The following is a 21612-nucleotide window of genomic DNA, read 5'->3' on the forward strand; positions in this document are numbered from 1 at the left end:
ATCCACACCCATCAGTCTAAACTAGATTCAGAGATGATCACTGCTCTATGTGGCAAACAGTTCTCACACTCAGCAGTAACAACAGTAACCTCAACAGTGAGATCACAGCTCTGAAAATACTGGTCCAGCTCCGGTCCACATCAGTTTCTCTCGGCTCACATACAGCAATAAATGACGGCCCTTGAATGGCTCAGATCTGGATTACAGACATGAGTCACACATGAGTGATAACTGGCCCTAAATGAAATCATTAAGTGATGATTGAGCATTAGTGATGAACACCTGCTGTTAACAAGCAGAATCACTGAAGGAAAGAGAAAACAACAAAAACAGAAAAAAAGAGAAGAGACAAATAGAAACACAAGAACTACAAATAACTTCTAGCCTTCAGCCTGCTACAGACTGTACGATTTCGGCAATCCTATAAGATCATTACAAATCATACTGTACGACACGGATTTATAACTTTTAATGCAGTATATGTCTTAATGAGTCTTTATATGTTTATAAAATAGTAATACTTATTAATGTGGAGCTATAATTCACTATAAGCATGGTCTAAAGTGTTACCGAAAACTGTATGCTCTAGCATGTAAAAGTAGACATCAGTGCATCATGGGTATTTATCTAGACTCTTAGTGCACCACAATAACCTTTCAGAGGAGAACAGGGATGGTTGTTATATCAAACTTTGATACAAATGTTCTCACATCTACCTGCTAAAAATTCAAGTTGCTTTAAAATCTTCAAGCTGGGTTGATGAATGTTGCTGTTATTACAGCCTAGCGGTGCAAGGGTATTTTAACACTTTATAGCCAATGAGAGCAAGTCTGTCGTCCAGTGAATGCTGTTATTATATGTTGTTTAGTCACAGTGAACGTGATTTCACCAAGAACAGAATGTTCCTGGATCAACATCTTTGTTGACCCTGGAACAACATTCCAATCAACCAATCAGATTTGAGGGATGTTTACAGTTTATGTCAAGTTTAGGCTTACAAACAAGGTTAGGTGCTTCTACATCATTTTTCACTTATAATTTCCCTCTGATTTTAGGGATAATTTATGAGTTGGGTTAAGTTTAGGGGTAGGAATATTTTCACACAGAAATGTTCCAGGATCTACAAAATATGTTGATCCAGGAACATGTCTAACTTGGCAAAATCACTGTTAGTCACTGCTACATCTCAGTAGATGTACAGGAAATGTTATTACATAAAAATATTGACACAGTGTATAAGAACAGTTCCTAGTCTGTTTTTATTTGAGCTCTATGAGATGACGCATAGAAACATTCTGTTACTGTTCACGGTCAGGGACTATTCCAGCAGAAGGAAGGCTTTTAGTGATTTTACTTCATTAAAGTTGCATTGATACATATTTTTGCTTTAATGTTTGAAGAGTTCATTTGCAAAAACCCATAAATGCCACTTAAACAAAAAATGAACTGACTGCTGTGCATTGTTCTCCACATATAGCACGTTCTGAGCCCTAAATCCATTTTGTCAAAAAAGCCAGTATTGTCCACTGTCAAGGCATCACAGGTTCATGTTTAACAGCAGAAGCCGACAAGCGCCCTTGTTGTTTGTGTACAGAAACTGACAAGTCCGTTTTAGCGAATAAGAGCGCAGTATTCAGGTCAGGTGACAAGGCTGCTAGTCACTTCAAAAGAAGCGCTAGCTAAGGAGAGTTTCGTCAAAGCTGACTACAAGTGTTCGAGGATTTCTAATTTCGACTCCTGCAAGTCCTTGTACACCATATACATCTTACATGCTGAAACTTTGTTAGTCCTTTTGCGTTTTAGTCTGTGTCTGTGACCACGCGTCAGTGTATGTTTGTGTGCACACGTGTGTTTGAGTGTGTTTTAAATGCAATTACAAAGCAATTACTTGGTTTTGTTTAACTTTGAAACATGAAATGTGGAGTTATCTGCTTTTGCTAAAAAAAATTAAAAAAAATAAAAATACTTTCAATGAACTTTAATTTTGTAAGTTACCTGTATTTTTTGGAGTTATTATTACTTAATCAAAACAACCCAAATGCAGTTTGATTGATATTAATTGGAATGCACAGTAAAAAAAAACATGATTTGTGAGAATTGATAAAAAACAGAGTTATCTGTTTTTGCAAATGAACTCTTCATTTGTATTGTGTGGTAACCATTTTATAGAAGCAATAAGGTACTTGAGGGTAGTGCTGCATTGTGAATAAGTCATGGCTGAAGGGGATGCTTGGCTTTGCAATTTGCCTAACAATGCCCTTCAGCCTTGACTTATTCACAATACAGCAAAGCCTCTAATATCTTATCGCTTACATGTGTGCTTTATATGTCATGCAGAGTCTGAGTTTGTGTGGAGCAGCATTTACTGTTAATGGAGCAGCTCTGAGAAAACACGTGGTTACTGTTGCTATGTCTGACAAGCCATGGGGATCTCACATCAACAGTGAAAAATCCATCGTAGATCAAAGAGGACACTGACAAGACGACAACAGATAAGACAGAGCAGTTACTTTGGATATGAAACAATATAGTATGTAGCACCTCATTTTAAGCAGCATGTGAACTGACCGTCTCTTCTAGTTATAGCACGAAAAAAGCATGAATGAACATCAGAAGGTATGTTGTTTCAACTGCAGAAAGCCATCAATACATACCGTATTTTAAGTTTGAATACACCGACATTACACAGACATCTATTAACTCTCCTGTGTTTTTGTCGGACAAAATGCAGTGTTATAATTGGTTGGATTGCCCTCACAACAGTACTAATACATATTATGATTTCAAATGGTTTTAATATGTCATTGTCACAACTGGTGGTTGTAGATAAGCACAGGATGATAGTCAAATAAACATCATATTCACACAAGACCGGAAAACTAAGAACAGAAACACAGGAACTCATGCTGCCTTCACGTGCTATTGGAATTATTGTAAATACGAGTTTCCTAGGTAAAAATTGCACATGAATGCCCTCCTATTTCGAAACTTGAATGCAATGAGCTCATAATCATGACTTCAGAAGTGGGAATTATCAAATTTCCAATAGCATGTGAAGGCATGCAGAATTAAATACGAAACAAACAAGGTAATTTAATCACACACAGCTGAACAGAATTACGAATCAAATTAACATCCATGACAACAAACTAACCAAGGTAAGACGGAGCAAACTGAAAACAAAGTCCTTCTGATGCAATCAAAGATTTTTTTCAAATCAACTACTCGAATCATGACAGCACTTCTGCTTTCTATGTGGTCTCCTCCTCACCAATCAGAGGCCAAGAGTGTTTTGAGCTTTTTTCCAAAGGGTATTTTTGCTTTAGTGGGAGGAGTGATGTTTTTTATTTCAGCTTTCCCACTGTTGCCATGTTCTCATTTTGTGAGTAGCCAATCCAGCAGGATGAAGCTCCTTATTCCACTGCTTTTATGGATACCTTTGGTATTCAATTATGAGGTTTTTTCCCAAAGCCGGTAAGTTGAATTTTAAATATACTGTTTAACATGTAGGTTCATGTGTGATTTTTTTTTTTTTTTTTTTTCACTTATGAATCATAGCAGCTAGGCAGATGAGGACAATCTTGGGTAGTTACCCAAGCCCATGATTAAATTAAAAAATACATAAAAATTAAAAGGTAAAAACTTGTTTACAAATAAGCATGTAACACATTAAATTAATCATGAAACATTTAATTGGAAAGGCTAAAATAATATATATATATATATATATATATATATATTATTTTTTTTTTATTTTTTTTTTTTGTAAAACATACTTCAATAATCTGTGTTTTATTTGTAAACCAAATCTACTTTTACAGTGTAAATCAAATCTGTTCATCATATGAAATTATCATTGCTCTTCAGAAGACTTGGATTAAACTGCTCAAATAATATGTATTACTTTTACAATTTTTTATGAACGTCAAAGTTTTGGGTGAACAGACTCAATGAGGGGCATAACCTGTGATGTGTCATTAAAAATGTATTTTTGGCATTGAATGAGAGTCTTTGGGTTTTGGAACGACATGATTAATGATACAAAAAAAAAAGGTAAATAAATGACAATTTTTATTTTTGTAAATCAATGTAAAGTAGTTTGTTTGTGTTATAGTGGGCAATCATGCTCTTGACTCGGCACCAAAGTAAGTACACAACTTTCCAATCTCATCAGTGTAAACATTCACAAACATAAAGCAGACAGAAGGTGATCCAGTATGCATATATTTTTTATTTTATGCAAAGCTGATAAGGACTTTGTAATGAGACAGCATGTATTCTCTGTCAGGTTTATCATGGTAGCTCCAGCAAGGCTGAGGCTTGGAACCAAACTGAATATCTTACTAGAGGCACACAGCCTGTCCCAGCCAATCACAGTCAAAGTCATTGTCTATGCATTCGATAAGGAATCCGTCCTGATGCGGGACTCTGCCATCCTCAATTCAGACAACCGCTATAGTGATCTCAAAACCATTGAGGTTTGCTCAGAAGATGAAGTGTATTTATTGTCTGTGTTTATAGAAACTATAAATCTGCCATTTTGTAATTAAGCAAAATGTAAATGTTAACTAATCAGTAGTAAATGTTTTTTTTTTTTTTAAATAGATCAAACCAAACCTGTTAAAAAAAAAATTGAAAACATTTTTGAGATTGGTTGTGGAATTTGGGAGTTTCCACAAAGCTGAGAAAATTATCATGGTGTCGTTCCGGTCTGGATACATCTTCATTCAAACTGATAAACCGGTTTACAACCCTGGAGACACAGGTCAGAACTCACACTGCATGACTAAGCACTAGGGCTGGGTTAAAAATATAGATTTCTCGATTTAATCAATTACCATTTTAAAGATCTGATATCAATTCTTAAATCCCAAGAATAGATCATTTCAGCCTATGCTGTTTTCAGCTGATGAATGAACAAAGCATTGTATTGTGCCTGCCATCCAATAAATCACAGTAAGCTTTGTGCTTTGTTACTTTTGATATGAAACCAAGTCTCAGCTTTAAAGATCAGTCATTTTATTACAAAATTCAAACAAATACTATTTTGGCGCTCTTTAATGTGGCACGACAGATACCTTTATCACCACAGATCAAGCGAAGTGGCAGCACAGAGCACATGTGAATTGATCATCTTCCGCTTTACTACTAGTTACAGCATGAAATTGTTACATTAGCTGGTTCTAAGTATGCGCACAGCGAAGGAGATCAAGGAAAACGTCTTTTAATAAATCCACAGGCAGGTTCACAGGAGAGACAACCACACTAGACACAAACAATACCGGACCACACTGGACTGAAAACACAGGGCTAATATACACAGGATAACAAGGTGGGTGATGGAACACAGCTGGTGGTGATAATGAGGTGATCAGTAACTCAGGGAACAAACTAGTGGCGGGAAATGGCACAACACAAGTCCAAAACAGAGTGCACATGTAACATATCGCCCCCTCCCGGAAAGGTGCGTCCTCGCGCCGTGGAGAGGGGAAGATGAAGATGGGATGCTGAAGATGGTGTAGGAGGCGGCTCAGGAGGGGCGGACGGCTAACCGGAGGAGGCGAAGAGCAAGATTCCAGGGTGGTGCAGGTGATGGAGAAGTCCAGGGAGGTGCAGATGGTGGTAAAGACCAGGGAGGTGCCTTGAACAGAGGAAGAAGTATACCCATCCAGGCCACAGCCAAGACTGCGCCCCATGGCGGCGTCGCAGGCGGGAGGAGCTCATGGTGATGTAGTAATAGACGCCACCATGGGGACGACCAGAAAGCGACGATGACATAAGAGTTGGAGCCCACCGAGCAGCCAGAGCGCCAAAGACCCCGATGGCCTGGGCGACCGCGACTGAGCCGTAGCGACGACCCCCCGAGGTGGAAGCAAGGATCCAGAGGGTAGAGGTGGAGCTGGAGCGACCGAGGGCGGAGGTGGAGCCTGAGGGAGGCGGAGCTAGCCGTAGCAGAAGGGGTGGAGGGCCAGAGAGCAGCGAATGGCCCGTAAGTCCGCAGCAGAGGCGCGGCGATGTCTGAACAGGCGGAGCCGACGTGCCGAGGGAACCCAGCGAGAGCTCTGAGGCTGGAGGCGGAACCCCAGGCTCCTCACGCCCAGGAGGAGGTGGCTCCCAGCAGTCTCGAGGTGGATCCCACCACTGAGAGGAGATGGAGAAACTGAAGGGGCTGATAGGAGACAGCAATGACTGGGTGATAGGGCGTGGCTTGGGACAGAAGAGAGGGTTTGGAGAGTGCAACAAAATCCTCAGAAAATGAGCGAGTCTCAACATGATTTTGGAGAGCTGGTGGGAGAGGGAGGCTGGGAGGGGCCAGAGAACTAGACATATACCAGGTAGATTGGGATGGTTGTAAAACAGGTAGAAGGTTAACCTCTCCCTAAATCAAAAAATAGTCACCAGTGCATGCCAAAAACTCACTCTCAGTGGCAGGGGGTTGGGTGGGGCTCACTTCCTTACCCTCGTATTCCACTAGAATTCCCTCGGCGATGGATGGTACAGCCAGCTCGCACACCTGGTCAGTCCCGCGTTGCTCAGGCTCCGTGGGTGATGTTCTGCTCGGTCGCTCCCGTTGGTGCTGGCTCGAACATCGCGGCGAAGTCCTTCTCACAGTCTGGCGGTGGGGCTCCATGCTGCCGATCCTCGCAGTCAGGGTGTTGATGGCTGGGCACTGGAGTGGAGTGGGGAGTGGGACTGGCGTCGTTGTCGCAGAAATCCACGGTCATCGAAGATCCACATGACGCAAAGCACCCACTCACGTAATCCGGGAAACTCCCTCGATGGCCCTTCCCCTGAACAGCTGCAACGTTGGTGGCGGTGTTAAGGCCGGCATACAGGAAGTTGCAAAGGCTGCTGTCGTGCGAAATGTGTAGCTGGTACTAAAAACACAAAATCGTGCAAAATAGACTCGAGGGAGCGGGTCCTTCTGCTCAAGGCAGATAACAAGAAAGCGGGTGTGTAACAGGTGACGAAAACGAACAGTGAAACACGAAAAACGACTGACACAACGCAGAAAACAACAAAACACAACCGCAATATGTATAAACTGTTTTGGGTCCGGTATTCTGTTACATTAGCTGGTTGTAAGTATGCGCTCAGCGAAGGAGATCAAGGAAAACAGTCTTTTAATAAATCCACAGGCAGGTTCACAGGAGAGAAAACCACACTAGACACAAACAATACCGGACCACACTGGACTGAACACACAGGGCTAATATACACAGGATAACAAGGTGGGTGATGGAACACAGCTGGTGGTGATAATGAGGTGATCAGTAACTCAGGGAACAAACTAGTGGCGGGAAATGGCACAACACAAGTCCAAAACAGAGTGCACATGTAACAGAAATAAACATGAATGAACATTAAAAGGTATTTTGAAAGACACAGTAAAACTTACCTGAAATCTGTATCTTGTCTCATGTAATTTCTCAATCAGTATTTCAACCACGGAAAGACATCAGTAAAACAGCTTGTAAAACAATATGTCACGTGATGTTAGATTTACCTCAGAAACGCCATGCATAAACTCAATAACTCAAGAGAGGAGCATTTTGCTGAATGTTTGCAATATTGAATATTCATTGTGTTTTTACTTAACCTGTTCTTTAATATGTAAGGGTTTTGAATAAATGTCACTTTTTTTTTGACAGCCACCATTTAAATACTTATATTTAAAATAAATTAATGAATAAAATGAGTAGAAACATAATTGTATTATATATAAAAAACAGCAGTTACTGGCAGTGATGTGACATTCGACACCAAGACAAGTACCCCAGGTGAAAAAGGAGTACATTTCAATAATGTACTTAAAGTGCTTTATTTTTGCGCACTAATTTTGTGCTTAATATACTAAAAATTCTTCTTTAGTACTTCTTAAGATAATCTTAAGAACTTCTAAGTGTACTCAACTGTGCTATTTTGAGACATATGGACTAAAATGTGCTTTTAATATACTATTTCTGTATTTAAAAAAATATTTAGTTACCACATCAAGTGAACTATAAGTGGTAACTAAATACATTTTTTAAATATAGAGATAGTATATCAAAAGCACATTTTAGTTCATATTTCATGGTGTCTCAAAATAGCAGTTTTATACACGCAGGTTATATTTTTAAGTTAAGTGAAATCAATGAGTTTATTGTTTCTATACATTGGACATGTAGAACAAATCTGCGTTTGTGCATAAGTATGTGTGGTGTTGTTGCGAATCTTATCCAAGATATGGGCTAATCAATATTGGTCAGTCGTGTCCGACTAAAGGATCTGCGATCCAATGAAACTGTGACCACAGAACTTGGGTGAATGTGAATGAAAGTGAATGAAAGGCAATAGTCAGCAATACACACAAATAACTTTCTACATGTTTCAACATGCGTTGACACAAACTGTACACTACTGTAGCAGAAGATAATTTGCTACTAATAAACACAGACTTAATAAGAAACACCTGTAAAGCAATGAACCAGATGAAAACGTGTGACACATGATCAAACAACCAATCAGAACATGACACATTCACAAGGGGAGCACATGGCAGGATAACATGAGGGCAAGGGAGCACATGGGCTAAGGCATATTAAAAAATAAAAAGAATGGAAACAAACAAAACCCAAACCAATGTGACAAGGCCCCAGTTAATCAATATCAAATCGAATCGAATCGAAAGCTCCTGAATCAAAATCTAATTGAATTGTGAAATTTGTGTCAGTAACCAGCCCTATTGAGAACAAAGTTTGTTAAATTACAAGTCTGTATCACTATCACTTCTCACTTTCTATCTCTGAATTTCTCAGTTCATTACAGGGCTTTTGTATCCAGTCATGAATTCCAAGCTTTCAACAGAAACATATCTCTTGAGATTCAGGTAACTGTCATTATGATTAAAATGAGCTTAATTTAATATCATTTCATTGCATGAATTTATTTTAATATTGATAATATATATATATATATATATATATATATATATATATATACATTTTTTTTTTTTTTTTTTTTTTTTTTTTTTTTTTTAAATATACCTCCATTGAAAAATCAGAACCCAGATGGTGTTGTGGTGCACATCAGCTCCAACTCCAGTGCAAGCGACGGGATTCTCTCTGAAAGCTACCCCCTCCACACTTTGGACAAGTATGCAAAGAAACTGTTAGATTTGTGTTTTAATTTTCATGTAACACTTTATTTTGATGGTCCACTTTAGAAATTATGTTGACTGTAATTAACTTTGAAATTACATGCCAAATAACTCTCATTATATGAGTAGAGTATTAAGCTTGTCTGCTTAATATCTGCCAACACCTTATTTTATGCTCCCCAATAGACATGTTTAGTAATTTGTGGTCTTAAATATTAATATTTAGTTTTTTTGGTCATGTCACCTAAGGGGAGTGTGAGAGTGTCAGATGATTCCTTCTTATATTATGGGGCCACAAGCCAAGGAATTTTCACCTTGACAATAAAGAACAATCAATGGACAATTGTTGACTGAATTAGAAATTTTATAAATTGAAGGAAGTTCCATCATCTGACCAATCTAACCAAACAAGTGCTGTTTTTGTCCCGAATAGCACAAATGCAAATGCGATACTGATTTTATACAAAGTAATATTGTGTTATATTTTAGACACAATATTATCTGTTTTTGTTACCAACAAAGCCATAGCAGAACGATTGTGTGTCTCTGAGCAACACAGCGGTTTTCTGAATGAATTCACGTTTTGAAAGAATTGGATGAAGCAAGGCTTGTTCGACTTGAAGCAGAAAGGAAGGAGGGAAGGAACAACGTATGTCTAATGTATGTATCTCTGTACGCTGACCCTAGATAAACAGTCTCTACATAGCAGTCTCATTTAGCAACAACCTAATGCCAGGCTTTTGGGACGAGGTTTGGTTAGCTTTCCACGTGGTCGGGTGATCAGTCCTGCGGCGTCTTCCACTGGTATCTTTCCACTTGCCATGGGAGTAGACTGAATCGCTTTACAACAGTTGCAGAACCAGAGTTCTGGGGGGTTCGCTGCCAGTCCTTGTGTAATCCGGAGAACTGTAGGTCAGGTGGTGGTCGATCTGCAGGATCCTTTCCAGGCTGGAGGTTGCAACGGCAAGAGTCGTGCAGGTCAGCCTTGTTTGCTGGAGACAAAGTCCTCTGAAGAGTGGTTGGGGCTGATGGAAGGGTCATGGCGGGGGAAGGGGTACTCGGAGAGTGCTGTTGTTCTTCCCTCGTCAGGTCAGAAACTCAGAACAAGGATATTTTATATTCCTTCCTGTCAGGGAGGAGATTGACTAATTCCACTTTCTTACTGAGTTGATATGTATTACGGTTGTAGCAGTCCAAGTATCCGCCAGCACGGTCAACCTTTTTCCTATCCGGTGGTGCTTGTTGCATTGTCCCAAAATACACAGTTACATAAAACAGTGTCCTTAGGACCGTGGATATGCTTTATTCTTGATTCCCTGGATGTATAAGGAGCTTATTATTGTGATCAGCTAGAGAGTAAAATACCGTAGGAAAATCGAGCCTCTCCCATCCAAGTCTTGCCCCCGGCACTTCTTATTTTAATATATATATATCTCACATTAAAAAGATATACTGTATCTTATATTGTAATAATTCATACTACTGTTCTGTAAAAATAAAATGCAGCATTTAATAATCATGATAATAAACTGATTTATAATATAATATAATAATAATATAAGTATTAATAGATTTGTTATTATTAAAGTACCTGCAAAAGTTTGGAACTTTTTAAAATAAATCTCTTCTGCTCACAAGGGCAGCACTTATTTGATCAAAAATACAGCAAAAAACAGCTATATTGTAAAATACTGTTATAAATAAAAAAAAAAAAAAGTTTTCTATCTTAATATATTATAAATGTACTTTTATTCCTGTGATCCAATTCAGAATTTCTTCAGCATCATTACTCCCAGTTTTCAGCGTACATGATCCTTCAGACATCATTACAATGGGGTATGCACGGAGCGTTCTTTAGAACTTCCGCAATAATATAAACCAGCTGAAAAGTTCCAGTGAACATGTCTCTTGTTGGTGTGTCGGTATATTTAATGTCCAGAGGTAGCTTTGAACAGCAATCAATAGTATAATACTTAGTTTATAATCAGAATATAAATAGTCAGGCATAGCAAATTTAGTTATTCAAACGTAAGACGGCATAAAAAATAAATAAGACGTACCTCAGTTTTCCTCCTCGGCTATCAATTCCTATAGCCTATAGCTAAAATTGAGTAAAGAGCGTTTTTTACAACTTAGATTGTCCGACCTCCTCACTCACTTTCTTCCAAGCAAGATCCTTTTTATTCCTGTTCTCTATAAAACTACGAAGATGTATCGTACAGCGACGATGATTTTCTGCCTCCACTCGCTACGTCGTAAATCACGTCACTACTAGAGGCAAGCTCCTGATTGGTTAACGCGGCGCGAATATTCGCCAAAGTTCGGATTTTTCAACTCGCGTGATTCGCCCCGTTACGCACGTCAAACGCCCGAAACGCCTCAATTCGCGCTGCAGGATGTCTATCGCGTCTTTGCATTGACTTAACATGTAAATCACTCGCGCTTTCATTCGCGTCTGGTGTGAACGCACCATGCGGCAAATGCTACTCTGTCACCACCTACTGGTTATAGTGGTAATTATTGTCTTTTTTATTTTTAAATAAGCGTTTACTACATTTGAAAAGTTCGGTTTTACAAATGGGGACCATTTCAGAAGGATGAAACAAGTAGCCTAATGTTAGTGGTCATCACATTAAATTGGTTGTGGTCATCAACATTTGAAGTGCTGGAAAAAATAATGTGTGTCTATATTACAAACAGGACCACTTTTAATCCGGTCCCAATAGCTTCGTCTTTATTACAAATCATAAAACTGGTTTATTGGCAAATTAGGTAAAGTGATAACTGCTTAAAAATATGAATAGAACATTAAAAAGTCAACCATTGATGGTTTTGTGTCGATGTACAGCGAGTAGGCTACAGAATAAACAGCTAGCAGTTCACCGGAAATGCCCGAGCTGGCTTAACGACAACCAGAAGTAACCGTGCATATATAGCCCATATGATTTGATGTTTAAGAAACATTTCTGACTATTATCATTGTTAAAAACATTTGTTGCTGCTTCGTATCTTTTGTGGAAATGGTAATACATTTTATTTTTCTGGATTCTTTGAAAAATAGAAAGTTTCAATGAACGGCATTTATTTGCATTTATCAAATAGAAATTTATTTCAAGCATTTATTAAATAGAAATATTTTGTAATTAAATAATTAAATAAAAACATTTTAAATGTCTTTATTCACTTTCATCACTTTATGAATTAAAGTATTAATTTTTCTCCTTTTTTTAAATCTTACCATAATTGTTTGAATGGTATAATTTCTACAAAAATGTTAAGCAGCAAAAACTGCTTTTTAACTTTGATAATAATAAATAGTGAATGTTTCTAGAGCAGCAAATGAGCATTTCTGAAGAATCATGTGACACTGAAACCTCTCTTTGTAAACAACAACAGAATTATAAAACAATTCTAATGATGAAGTTGCGTTCCCAAATGCAAATTAAAGCGTCACAAACGCAGTAGCATTTACAGTGAATCGAAAATGAAAGCACAGTACTGTTACAGCAAACATGCAATTACATCACAGCTGTTGCGAAATTTTATGATATTAAATTCTCACCACCATTCATAAAACATTTACGGGCGAGTAACACGTTTCAGCGCTGATTCTACTCACAATTGGCGCGTTGAACCATTTGAATACTTTTAATAGAGTACCTCAGGGATGACGTGTTTTTTGTAGGCCAACACCGGAAGTTAGCGGCGCACGGGTTCCCTCGATCGAAAGCCTATGCATTTTTCCCATAGACTTTCGGAAAATCGCTAAAAATAAGCTCTGTGTTTAACAAAGGGTTATGACACTTACACGTTTTGTCTATCAAGATAATCTTTACAAGTTAACACAACATTTATACATTTTGAAGCCTGAATAAAGTGGTCAGATATAAAAAGCTAACAGTAGGCTATAAACGGACTACAGCACACCATGGTCGCGGATCAACGCCACCTCCACCAAGCTTCCTCAAACTTTATTTAGAAAACAACTTTGTTTAAAAACATGCTCACTGATTATGATCTGCGCTGTGTATGAATACTTATCCACTTTTTCATGTCCTGTTTGTCATGATGACGTCTAAAGTCCCCGCCAAATGAAGTAGTCCCTTTTAGCAATTTTGTTAGCAACCGCCGTTTTTAAAACACAATAAAGGTTTAAAAAAAATCACAATCAGGTTATAACTGGTGTGTTTTATGTCATAGATCAAAACGTGAAAATATTTAGAGGTATTGTTAACCACAGACCTTATTTCAGGCGATTTAGCAAAAACCCATTAAAAAAACCCATTGACTTTGGGGCAATGGAACCGGAAGTCCTAAAATGCTAACTTGCTTCCGGGTTTTGCCTACAAAAACACGTCATCCCTAAGGTACTCTATCCACCTTATTCCTGCACCCCATGACGCTTTGCGCGAATTATGGGTGTAACTTCCGTTAAACTGTAAACAGTCAGTGGCTATGTTTACATGCACCACAATTTTCGTCAATCTGAATGAATTGAATCCGATTGCAGATCTGTTTACATGTACTCTAAACATTGTAATCTGATTCAAATATCCGTTTATATGTGTTTTATATACATTCCGATTAAAACTTTTGCGCACAGTCTCTGCGTGTGTGACGTCATATCAATCACACTTGCGGTAATCCGGGTTGCGTCAACAGACGGATGATCATGTATCGACGATAGCCAGAGATATTGTCAAAAGCATCAAATCTTGGCAATATTAAGCGGATTTGGTATTTCCAATTAATGTAGGCCTTTTACATTCTTCTAGTCTATTATTATTACAATTAGGTTAGGCTATTAGCTATCTTTGAAAATGTTTTAAAACATTTTTTAGGTCTATTATACAATGAATTATAGGCCTATAATTAAAATTATTAAGAGTGTAGGCTATAATATTTCCTAACACTGCAGTTATTAATGAAAATTAAGAGCAGCTACTTCAAGAACGACTTTAAAAAAAACAACCTGTTTAACACGAAATGCTAATTTGTTTCACTAGCCCAGTGGTTCCCAACCATATTCCTGGAGGCCCACCAACACTATACATTTGCATGTCTCCTTTGTCTGACACACCCATTTTTAGATTTTTGAGTAACTACTAATGAGCTGATCAGGTGTGTTTGATTGAGGAGACATGCAAAATGTGCAGTGTTGGTGGGCCTCCAGGAATAAGGTAGGGAACCACTGCACTAGCCTATATGTACGGCCACAAGAGAAATAAGGGAAAAAATTAAGACAGTAATATACCGTTATCAGCATATTTAATTGAAATTAATTAATTAATCTATTTGAAAAATAATTACGGTTCTTTGTTCCTAATGCATATATTTGAATGTAAAATAAGATGATTTAAAGGCAAGATGGAGGCTGACTGACATACTTTAAAAAATATTTTAGCATTTTGTTAATGGACGACCTACCCCTGAGTACCCCAATCCGATCGCGGCTCTCCCAGCTGCTGCTTGCGCTGGGACCTATAGGCTTTAGCTTCAATTTTGGATTAAATTATTTTCTAATCGGTTGCATATTATGTCGTGGATATATCCCTCGAATGCATACTGCAGTCCCTTTTGTCTTGCTCTTACAGATATTTCACCTATTCGCCAAAAATTACTAATTATCTCCTTGGGAATGTCTAACACTGGTGCATACATATATGTAATAGACTTGCCAGGCGCAAAAAGCTTGACAGGTGTAGCAACAGTAACTAAGGAGGGCGGGGCTCTGCGAAGGGTCAATTGCAAAATGTGACGGATGTTAAAGGGTTAGTTCACCCCAAAAATAAAAATAATGTTCATTATTACTCACCCTCATGTCGTTCCACACCCCTAAGACCTTTGTTAATCTTCAGAACATAAATTAAGATATTTTTGTTGAAATCCGATGGCTCCGTGAGGCCTGCCTAGGGAGCAATGACATTTCCTCTCTCAAGATCCATAAAGGTACTAAAAACATATTTAAATCAGTTCATGTGAGTACAGTGGTTACAATATTAATATTATAAAGCGACGAGAATATTTTTGGTGCACCAAAAAAACAAAATAACAACTCATATAGTGATGGCCGATTTCAAAACACAGCTTCAGGAAGCTTCGGAGTGTTATGAATCTTTTGTGTCAAATCAGCGGTTCGAAGCACCAAATTCACGTGATTTCAGCAGTTTGGTGGTTTGTCCGAATCATGATTCGACACAAAAGACGCTCCGAAGCTTCCTGAAGCAGTGTTTTGAAATCGGCCATCACTATATGAGTTGTTATTTTGTTTTTTTTGGGTTGCACCAAAAATATTCTCGTCGCTTTATAATATTAATATTGAACCACTGTACTCACATGAACTGATTTAAATATGTTTTTAGTACATTAATGGATCTTGAGAGAGGAAATGTCATTGCGGCTATGGAGGCCTCACTGAGCCATCGGGATTTCAACAAAAATATCTCAATTTGCGTTCCGAAGATTAATGAAGGTCTTACGAGTGTGGAACGGCATGAGGGTGAATAATAAATGACAGTATTTTAATTTTTGGGTGAGCTAACCCTTTAATGAGTATATAATCGCAATATTAATGCATTTCACTAATCATCCTTTCTTTCAATTTTTATTTATTTACTTAGTATTAATTTGTCCACGGGAAAACCTTATTATTTTGTTTAGTATCATATTTTTGGAAAAAGTTTTAATATTTCTATTGCGTTGCGTCCTCAGACCGCGTTGAGCGCGCTGAGGAGAGGTAAGCAGTTGGCGGCGCTAATAGGCTTGTAAAAGTTCTAAAAGTTTGATTAAGTCAATAATATGCAGTAATATTATTGTTCACAGTGTTATAAATGTATTAGAAAGTGTTTTATGAATGGATGGATTGGATTTAATAGTTTTATTACCGAGTACAGCGGTTTGAGTATGTGTGCGCGCGCGCCAACAGAACGTGGTGATTTTAACGAATTAATACTTTGTGCAGGTGATAAAATCACAGACGAAACGTTTTCTTATACTGTACTCTCTTTAATCCCTCCAGGTATGCTTTATATTTGTTCTATTTTTCAATGTATCCATTTTGTATCAATTTGTTTTCCAATTCATGGTTGATTTAAAACTAGCTGCAGGAGATTATTTTGTATGTTTGTAATGATTAATTTTGCACTTAATGTCATTTGTAATGTGTTTTATGCATTTTGATATGTTATCATTGCGTTGAGCGCACTGAGGACAGGTGAAAAATCGCAGACAGTAGATTTCTTATGCTGTATTCTCTTTAATCCATCCAGCGCCATCTAGAGGCCCCAGAATATAAACTCCATCAGGTGCAGTTCCAGTCGTTTCATGTCTTCTGTTACACAACGCAGATCGGACAGTAGCCAGAACTAAGCCGGTTACACAAGTTACTTATATTCAACAGAATTTCTAAACGGGACCATCAAAATAAAGGGTTACTTAATTTTATAGTACGTTTTTGCCATCCATGAAATTGGCTGCATTGCAAATTCAAAATTTTGAATTCTCTTTATTATTATGATGCTGTGAATACTTGGGTAAAGTTGGTTTTATATTCGCACATTCGGACTTCCGCGTTTAAGAACGTTCTAATAATGTGCATAAAGTTAATGTTTGCAAATTCTAAACAGCGACATGATATTTACAACCAACGATTGTAACCTACAACATTTTTCACAATCGATCAAAATGGGCAAGTATTATTTTAATGGCATACTTACTTGCAAACGTCCACTGAACGTCCAATGTAGTGTACAAAGTTATTGTAGCCTATGCGGAAGTCCGAATGTGCGAATATAAAACCAAATTTACCCAAGTGCTGTGAAGTTATATTCGACTCATGCACAGCTATCACAATAATAAATAATTGAGTAACAACACAGTATTAAGAATCGAGCACATGTAAACCTATGAACAAGGTTATTTATATACATATTTCAGATATTTGTCTTGTGGACTATATGTAAATTTTTTATGTGTGAAATAGCTAATTTAGGGCAGTACTAAAAATTCTCGTTTGGCAATTTAGCTACTCTACACCAATTATGGTATTAATATTTTGTTTTTAATTCCTAGACAGGGAAAATGGAAAGTTGTTGCGAAGTTTGATGATGTTGAAGAAAACACATTCAGTGCGGAGTTTCATGTAAAGAAATATGGTAAGTTCTTTACATTCTTCATGGTGACATTTTCCTGCTGCCATGCATGCTTAGAATAACCCTATTTCTCCTTGTCCCCAAGTTCTCCCGGCATTCAACGTCACTTTAACGCCAAAGAAACCCTACTTCAGCCTACTTGAGAAAAAGTTGGAAGTAGAAGTCAGAGCCAGGTGCGTGTCAATTACAACCGCTTTTACTGTTACTCAACCACTCACTGAAATGACAAACATATTAAAATGGTTTAAGGGTGCTCCGATCAGGATTTTTGGAGCCAAACACCTGCCGATACGATCACCGATACCAATCTTTTTTGAAGTCCTTCTTTTTATCATGTAGACATACCTGCAAACTAGTCGCTTTTCGGCGAAATTTGCCTGTTTTGATCAAAATATGTCATTTATGTGAATCGATTGTAGATCCGAAGAGGTTTTTTTTTCGGGGGTGGGGGGTGTCAGGGTGAGTTTGCAGGCACAATAAACCTCACAAAATGGCTACTTTCCCATAGACTGGAGTGAGACCATTAATGTCTCTCGAGCTGTCCTGTGGTTGATCTTTTTTGACGCTCTGTGGTGTGACTGACACATCGCTGTAGTGCTTCAGTTCAAACACGCAGAGCGCACGTGAACCGATCATCTCTTCTGCCTTTACAACCAAAATAATCATGAATGGATGTAGATGAATGAATACCGAAGGGAAAGTTGAAAGATCCAGTACAACTTTCCGAAATCCGTATCATGTCATATGTAACGTTAATCGATCAAACATTGTTTCAACTGTGGAAAAGCGCCAATAAAATAGCTTTTAAAATGTCACATTTACCTCAGAAAAGCCGTTCAATGTCAAAACTCATTAGTCAGCTACAAAAACGAACATAGAGGAGCATTTTGATATATCCACTATGATTATAGGCCATTGCATATTCATTGTAATTAACATGTGCTTCAATACTGAATGTATAAAACCGTTTATGACGGCCACCATTTAAATGTTTAGGCAGAGTAAAAAAACGAGTAAAAAATAATTATGTCATTAAAATGTATTATAAAGTTATTATAAAAACTTTGTAAGTAGCTTACAAATCAATTAATTTTAACCTTTAATATTATAATGATGTACCAGCGTGGTTCCCTGTATAGTTACAGCATTAGTTGAGAGAGATTTTTTTTCTTTGAGGAAATTTGCCATGTACTGTATACCTTTATAGGCCCTAAATTAATCATTCTTGAATCGAAGGTAATCAAACTGAAATCAAATCTCAAGCTTCTGAATCAAAATCAAATCCAATTTTATAAACTTTAGTGATGCAACACTGCCTCGATTGTACGAGTGACAATTCCTGTCAACTGTGCAGCGTGCAGACGCGATGTTGTGATGTGAAGCCATTTGCACATCTTGAGAGGGAAAGAGGAGAGCACGCTGTGATTCACTCACGCTGTTTGTGAAATTAAATCTCACAGAAAGTTTTCAATTACTTTGTAAGAAATATGAATTGTGCCTCACCTTCAGCATTATAATTATTTTACCCGCGCTTGACAGAGATCGAGATAGTGCGCTGCATGTCATGCCATTCCTCTCATGGTAGACGCGCATCCTTTTTCAGCATGAGATCGGTTTATGAGATCGGCCTTTATGGAGACTTCCGATCAAACTTCCCAAAGCGATTATCAGCCAATAGCGATCAGTAACCGATCAATCGGAGCACCCCTAAAATGGATGTGACATCAGCTCTAAATGTAATTATTGGGCCTTTACCTTGATAAGCTACTTTTTGAAGTGAAACAGCACAGTTTTTATAAAACTGCCGTGCCACCAGTAAACTGCCAGATGCAGCCCTCTCACAATTAACCTTCTGTTTGACATGTAGGCAAAGCAGGCTCTTTGGCCCTGGCTAAAATATTATTGGAATGTTCCAGAAAAATATTTGTTTATGGGAAGCTTCTCGGAGAGGGGCTCTGGCCAAACTACGCAGTTACATAAATACCCACTATAAATGAACTTCATACTGTAGACCTGTGGCACCAGCCTTTTGGAGAAATATCTTATATAAATGTAATTATTGAAAGTAAATAATGTTCATATACAGTGTAACTGTTTACCAAGTTTACATTCATGAGTCTTCTGAATGTTGTAAATCTCTGGAAATACTGAATTAAATTATTTAAAATTTCATATCATTGTTTAAATGTAATTAAATTGAATAAGGAGTTTAATGAATATCACCATACAATAAGAATTACAAACATTTTTGTATCACAATAAATGTAATTCTGTAATTCTGAAATGTTACGTTCAAATATGCAAACAAGGCAAAGGTATCTAATTAAATATGTACTAATTTATATCATTTCAAGAACCAAAACCTGGACATTAAATAAAGTCAAGCACAGCCAGAATAAAAAACATTTTCACAATATTCTAGGAATAACATGTTGAGTAAAATCAGGCAAATGATATATGAACAAACCATTCTGTAAAAACCTTCAGAACAGGAATAAAACTGGAAGGTTTAGTGTATGCAAGTGCTACTGAAATGGATATTTGTGGCTTCCCTTTGGCCTCTTTAAAAAAAAAAAAAAACCTTAACGAGAGCTGTGTCCTAATTTTTATTCCCATCTCCGAAGGATTTGTACTCTGCTAAAGAAGGAGTAATAAACCAAGTTTCCATCCAGTTTTTGCGATATTTTGTTATTGACAAAGCAAATATGCGCAAATATCTGTGCAATGGTCTGTCTCGAGGCTGTTCCCATCCAGTTAGCCTTTTACCAATAAAATGGTGTGCGTGATGACGTCATTCCTAAACAAAAAATGCATTGTCGCATAAGTTTTGCTATATCGATAAAAATCTGCCCTTGAGCCGTTTCCATACGGAATTTTGCATATATTGCAAAATCTTTTGCATCCCAAATATTTGTAAAATGTACAGAGTAATGAGACAATTGGAATTCGCCAGTACTGCTTATTTTCACATATATACTTGAAGCTGCAGTCCGTAACTTTTTTTGGTTAAAAATGATCCAAAATCAATTTTTGAACAAGTACATATCCAGCCAGTGTTCAAAACTATCTCCTTATCTTAGCTCGATTCACAACGGTAAGCTTGTAATAATGTTTTATAATAAGAGCGACCTGGTGGATTTCCGTGGGAAATTCAAGCATGCAGCAGTATGTCTTTGTGTCATTACGTCACGTCTGTAAACAGAAAGATGGAGTCCAGGCTAGTCGGTTTTATCATGTGAGGATGCTGCTTGTAGCGGATCATTTATAGCCTTTTCTTACAGCAGCTGAAATAATAAAACTTATAATTTTGATGGCGGATTGTAATCCAGAAAGATCCAAATGACAATCATCAGTGACAACTGGAGATTCACCTGTAGTCAAAAGCAAAAGGCTTCGGACTGCAGAGTGGCTACAGAAATTGAAATCTACAGGTAACACTAATACACACTAAATACACAGTCACGCAATGCTGATGTAATTTGAGAACAAAGTATAACAGTAATAATAATTTGCACAGTTTGGCGTGATCCGAGCTAAGCGATCATTAGATTTAATCACCATTGGCGGCACGTTTTATTGTAGGCCTAATGCTTTTTTCCTCAGTTGGTCAGAACAAAAGTAGCAGAAATGTTACTTGCTGTTTCAGATGACATTTTCTGGTGAAAATTCTTATATTGGTCATACTTTCAAGACGTAGAATCTGTGATTCTGAAGTACAGTATCCACATCAGTGTAGTGATTGACAGCAAACATTAGATTCATCCGCTGAGGAGTAACAATATCAATTCCGCATATGACTACAATCGCAGGTTTCAAACAGAGATGGCGACAAAGAGGAAAAATGCCGGACTTCAGCTTTAATAGGAAATATAAGAAGGCGGCGGTAAAGTGGAGCAGCTCGTCTGACAGGACTTTACTGCGTTTATTTGATGAAGTGCAGGTTTGGACACAGAGCAGTTAATTTATCCTTTATGGAAATTTTTTTTATGGTCCATAAAAAGACTGGAACAGTGAAATATTCTGTCTTTGCTTATTGCAACAGTCTTAAGTGCCTTGAACATGCAGTCAAGCCTCTCAAGGTTTGACGCAGCCCGGAACGCTTTCAAAGCAAATAAGTTATTCTTTCTGGTTTCAAAGTTCAATAACATCAAACTATCAGAAATATAGATTTTTTTTTTTTTTTTTTTTTTTTTTTTTTTTTTTACAGAGACAGACACAACTGTAAACATTATGTGTATTTAAAGGTGCAATATGTAATATTTTTGCAGTAAAATATCCAAAAAACACTAGGCCAGTGTTATATATTTGTTCACTTGAGTA

General features: G+C 37.6%; 1 long non-coding RNA gene across 1 annotated transcript; it reads left to right on the forward strand.

Annotated features, from left to right (window-relative positions):
• The first annotated feature begins 4298 nt into the window (after positions 1 to 4298).
• On the forward strand, positions 4299 to 17467 carry LOC127509520 (uncharacterized). Its single transcript, XR_007929266.1, has 6 exons — positions 4299 to 4478; positions 4606 to 4765; positions 8802 to 8872; positions 9047 to 9138; positions 17213 to 17295; positions 17378 to 17467. It is a non-coding gene; the product is annotated as an uncharacterized LOC127509520 (long non-coding RNA).
• The last annotated feature ends 4145 nt before the right edge of the window (positions 17468 to 21612 follow it).

This window comes from Ctenopharyngodon idella, chromosome 3 (assembly GCF_019924925.1).
Source record: "Ctenopharyngodon idella isolate HZGC_01 chromosome 3, HZGC01, whole genome shotgun sequence".
Lineage (NCBI taxonomy): Eukaryota > Metazoa > Chordata > Actinopteri > Cypriniformes > Xenocyprididae > Ctenopharyngodon > Ctenopharyngodon idella.